Source organism: Staurois parvus, unplaced genomic scaffold (assembly GCF_062004578.1).
Source record: "Staurois parvus isolate SC_StPar_1 unplaced genomic scaffold, SC_StPar_1.0 ptg000540l, whole genome shotgun sequence".
Taxonomy (NCBI): domain Eukaryota; kingdom Metazoa; phylum Chordata; class Amphibia; order Anura; family Ranidae; genus Staurois; species Staurois parvus.
Window position 1 is genome coordinate 1,079,642 of NW_028318336.1, and position 6,000 is coordinate 1,085,641.

Here is a 6,000-nt window from a genome sequence, read left to right on the forward strand (position 1 = left end):
CCGCGTTTTGCGTATAATAAGAACGCTCATGAAAATTCTATACTTAATTAGGCAAATGGAAACAAAAATGGAAGAGAGGAAGTATACTCCCCTTAACCCCAGGTGCACACCGATGCGTTTTCTGCAGCATTTTGCGGAAACGCACAGCAGTCCATTTAACATGATTTCTTATGAGATGGGTTCACGTCTCCACGTTTTCACCCAGCGCATTTTTTTTGGAAAGGGTCGGGGAGTTTTTTTGAATGCAAAAAGTTGCATTTTTGGTTCTATAGACTTCAATGGAAAACGCTGCAGACAAGCATGTATTGCGTTTTTGCTGCATTTTTGCCGCATTGCCCATTTGATGCATTTTGCATTTTAAATCTGCCTAGCAACAAGAGAAAAAACCACGAAACGCAGCAAAAACGCAAAGCATAATGCAAAACGCAATGCAGAAACGGCTCAGACGCAACCTGCATAGGTGTGAACTTAGGCTGAGCCCTGGTTCACACTGATGCGGTGCAGAATTCACAGCGTTTTCTGTGCGAATTCCGCACCGCATCAGAACTATTATTATTATACAGGATTTATATATTATTATTATACAGGATTATATATTATTATTATTATACAGGATTTATATATTATTATTATTATACAGGATTTATATATTATTATTATACAGGATTTATATATTATTATTATACAGGATTTATATATTATTATTATTATACAGGATTTATATATTATTATTATTATTATTATACAGGATTTATATATTATTATTATACAGGATTTATATATTATTATTATACAGGATTATATATTATTATTATACAGGATTTATATATTATTATTATTATACAGGATTTATATATTATTATTATTATTATTATACAGGATTTATATATTATTATTATACAGGATTTATATATTATTATTATACAGGATTTATATATTATTATTATTATTATACAGGATTTATATATTATTATTATACAGGATTTATATATTATTATTATTATTATTATACAGGATTTATATATTATTATTATTATACAGGATTTATATATTATTATTATTATTATTATACAGGATTTATATATTATTATTATACAGGATTTATATATTATTATTATTATACAGGATTTATATATTATTATTATACAGGATTTATATATTATTATTATTATACAGGATTTATATTATTATTATTATACAGGATTTATATATTATTATACAGGATTTATATAGCGCCAACAGTTTGCTCAGCGCTTTACAATATAACGGGAGACAATACAGCAACAATACAGATCAATACAAGAGGGATAGGAGGGCCCTGATCCTTGGAGCTTACAATCTAGGAGGGAGGGGCTAGTGATACAAAAGGTAGTAACTGTGGGGGATGGACTGGTAGGAGGAGTAGAAAATTCCATTATCAGCTGAGGGCAGGATAGGCTTCCCTGAAGAGAGAGGTTTTCAGAGATCGCCTAAAAGTGAGCAGAGTAGGCGATAGTCTGATAAATTGGGGTAGAGAGTTCCAGAGGATGGGGGAAGCTCTGGATAAGTCGTGGAGATGAGCATGGGAGGAGGAGACAAGAATCGCACCCCGTTCATGGGAACTGCTGCGGGTGTGTATGTTAAGTTAACAACACCCCGAAATCAGTCTGCAAAACTCGGTGCGATGTGCAGAATCGGATTGTATAGGTGTGAATACCCATGCGATCCGATTCTAGTGCGGACCCAAAAAAAAGGGTGCTGCACCTTTTTGGTGCGGGTGCGGTGCGATTAGAGCCATACAAAATGTACGGCTCCAATCGCACTGCACACAAATTGCATGTGATCTGTACAGGAATGCGGTGCGGTTCCTGTGCGAATCACATGCGATGTACTGCACCGCATGTATGTGAACCCGGGCTAAAGGTAGATTTAGATGTGTGCCTAAATCTACCTCTCCTCTGAAACACGATCTGCGTTCAGATCACCTATTATTTATTTCAGGTACTTATATAGCGCCATCAATGTACGCAGCACTTTACATATATATTGTACATTCACATCAGTCCCTAACCCTCAAGGGGCGTACAATCTAAGGTCCCTAACCCTCAAGGGGCGTACAATCTAAGGTCCCTAACCCTCAAGGGGCGTACAATCTAAGGTCCCTAACCCTCAAGGGGCGTACAATCTAAGGTCCCTAACCCTCAAGGGGCGTACAATCTAAGGTCCCTAACCCTCAAGGGGCGTACAATCTAAGGTCCCTAACCCTCAAGGGGCGTACAATCTAAGGTCCCTAACCCTCAAGGGGTGTACAATCTAAGGTCCCTAACCCTCAAGGGGCGTACAATCTAAGGTCCCTAACCCTCAAGGGGCGTACAATCTAAGGTCCCTAACCCTCAAGGAGCGTACAATCTAAGGTCCCTAACCCTCAAGGGGCGTACAATCTAAGGTCCCTAACCCTCAAGGGGCGTACAATCTAAGGTCCCTAACCCTCAAGGGGCGTACAATCTAAGGTCCCTAACCCTCAAGGGGCGTACAATCTAAGGTCCCTAACCCTCAAGGGGTGTACAATCTAAGGTCCCTAACTCACATTCATACATACACATACTAGGGACAATTTAGACAGGAGCCAATTCACCTACCAGCATGTCTTTGGAGTGTTGGAGGGAACTGGAGTACCCGGAGGAAACCCACGCAGGCACAGGGAGAACATGCAAACTCCAGGCAGGTGGTGCCACTTTTTCGGAGACAGTTGACAGGTGGCGGTAATGTGGCCTCTCCTCACCACTAATTTGAACCCTATTTTTTCGCCAACAAATATGTCGCAACTGCAAGCATTGCACACTGTTGCGGGGCTTTTGCAGCGCTTCTCTTGTCCTGTATGCCGGCTGTCATTTTCTGTTTTACTCTCCAGAGGATTTCCCCCCCTTCCTGACCAGGCCATTTTTTTTGTTACGGCGCTGACTTACTTTAACTGACAATTGCGCGGTCATGCAACGCTGTACATAAATTTATGCCATTTTTTCCCCCACAAATAGTTTTCTTTCAGTGGTATTTGATTGCCTGTGCATTTTTAATTTTTTGTGCTATAAACAAAAAAAGACCGACAATTTGGAAAAAAAAAACAATATTTTCGACTTTCTGCTATAAAACATGTCCAGTAAAAAAATTAAAAAATCACGTTTCGTCACAAATTTAGGCCAAAACGTATTCTGCTCCGTGTCTTTGCTAAAATAAATTCCCAATACATGTAAATGAATTGGTTTACATGAAAGTTATAGCATTTACAAAAGGCGGTATGTATACTAGAGTTTTTGCTTTTATTTTTTTATACTAGTAATGGCGGCGATCAGCGACTTATAGTGGGACTGCGGTGGGCATTCTGACACTGGGGGGGAACTGACTTGGTGTCACTCACATCCCCAGTGACACCAATACAGTAATCAGTGCTAATAAAGAGCACTGACACTGTACTAATGGCACTGGGCAGGAAGGGGTTAATGTGAGGGGCGATCAAAGGGTTAACTGTGTGCTGGGAGTGTTTTACTAGGGGGCGGGGAGTTTCACTGTAATCACACTGCTCTGGATGGCTGTGCTGTGCAGTCAAGCTGAGAGGGAGGAAGACTGTTTGTAAACAAACAGTCCTCTTCCCCATCGATGATCATCGGAAATCAGCGGTCATGGCCGCAAATGGTGGTGCAGGTAGGTCACGCGCATCCCCTACTCGGAAATGCAAAATCACGTATACCGTATTTTCCGGCGTATAAGACGACTGGGTGTATAAGACGACCCCCTACTTTTCCTGTTAAAATATAGGGTTTGGGCTATACTCGCCGTATAAGACTACCCCTCTTCCAACGCACACCAAATAAAAATTAAAAAACATCAGATTTGATTTCAATATGGTATGGTATTCCAATGATGGGGCACGATTCCTCGCTCTGACACCAATGATGGGGCACGATTCCTCGCTCTGACACCAATGATGGGGCACTATTCCTCCCACTGACACCAATGATGGGGCGCTATTCCTCCCACTGACACCAATGATGGGGCGCTATTCCTCTCACTGACACCAATGATGGGGCACTACGCCTCCCACTGACACCAATGATGGGGCACGATTCTTCCCACTGACACCAATGATGGGGCACAATTCGTTGCTCTGACACCAATGATGGGGCACGATTCCTCGCTCTGACACCAATGATGGTGCCCCATCATTAGTGTCAGTGTGTGAGGAATAGTGTCCCATCATTAGTGTCAGTGGGAGGAATAGCGCCCCATCATTGGTGTCAGAGCGAGGAATCGTGCCCCATCATTGGTGTCAGAGCAACGAATTGTGCCCCATCATTGGTGTCAGTGGGAAGAATCGTGCCCCATCATTGGTGTCAGTGGGAGGCGTAGTGCCCCATCATTGGTGTCAGTGAGAGGAATAGCGCCCCATCATTGGTGTCAGTGGGAGGAATAGCGCCCCATCATTGGTGTCAGTGGGAGGAATAGTGCCGCATCATTGGTGTCAGTGGGAGGAATAGCGCCCCATCATTGGTGTCAGTGGGAGGAATAGCGTCCCAACATTGGTGTCAGTGGGAGGAATAGTACCCCGTCATTGGTGTCAGTGGGAGGAATAGTGTCCCAACATTGGTGTCAGTGGGAGGAATAGTACCCCGTCAGTGGGGAGAGGAATAGTGCCCCATCGTTGGTGTCAGTGGGGGGAGTAATAGTGCCCCTTCATTGGTGTCAGTGGGAGGAATAGTGTCCCAACATTGGTGTCAGTGGGAGGAATAGTACCCCGTCAGTGGGGAGAGGAATAGTGCCCCATCGTTGGTGTCAGTGGGGGAGGAATAGTGCCCCATCATTGGTGTCAGTGGGGGGAGGAATAGTGCCCCCTCTGCACTGCACACTTACCAGCTCCCTCACTCGATTTTTGCGGGTCCGCTCGGCTCCACCTCCTCGCCCGTGATTGGCTGCCTGTGTGCCTTTCCTGAGCTACAGTTCTGGCGGACAATCACCGGTGAGGAGGCGGAGCCGAGCGGCAGGAGTGAGGGAGTGGCCGGAGTGACTGAAGGAGCAGCGCTTCCTGGACTGGATCGTCGTGGGAGCCAGGTAAGAGACAGCAGCCCTCTGCCCACCCCTGTACTTGGTGTTCCTTCCGTCGGAAGGGGGGGATGGCGGCTGCACCGCGCCGCCCCCCTAAAAAGTGCCGCCCTGACGTATACTGTCGTATAAAACGACCCTCGACTTTTGAGAAGATTTTCAAGGGTCAAAAAGTCGTCTTATACACCGGAAAATACGGTATATACGTGATTTTGCGCACCCGTGCCACTCTGTAGCGGTATTTATGCTATAGGTCGGTCGGGAAGCGGTTAAAAGTCAGTAGCAATGACATTGGGCAGGAAGGGGTTAACATCTGGGGCAATCAAAAAGGGTTAACTGTGTGCTACTTTAATAGGAAGACATGCTGTTGTGCAGAGAGATACAAAGCAGCATGTCCTTTCTGGCAAGAGAGAGACCTGTGTTGTTTACACACAGGTGTCTCCTCTGTCAGCTTTCCCCAACGATCGCTGAAAGCCAGCGGGGAATCGCCGGCTGGGGCCCGGTGGTTGACATGTCTAGTCGCCAATAGCAGTGCAGGTAGGGTGGTGTGCGCCCCCTACCTGATAATGCAAAGCACGTATATATATATGTGATTTTTGCGCAGCCCTGCCGCCTTGTAGCAGTACTTCTGCTATAGGGCAGATGGCAAGTATGTATGGACTCTTCAAACAGCAAAGCAAGTGAAACGAGATCTTACGATCATCTGTCAACACTGTGTGCCAACTCTGTGCATTGCAGTGGTCAGTGTCGTTCACATGGTCACGTTTGTGTCGCTCCTCGTTTTGTTGGGCCAAAATTTAACCGACAGCTTTGGTCCTCATGCACACGGGACATTTTTACGAATACCCCTACGGCATTTAAGCACCAGTTGCACAAATCGCTGGACCTTTGCAATGTTGTCAAAACGGCGACCTTTGAGCTGGATCT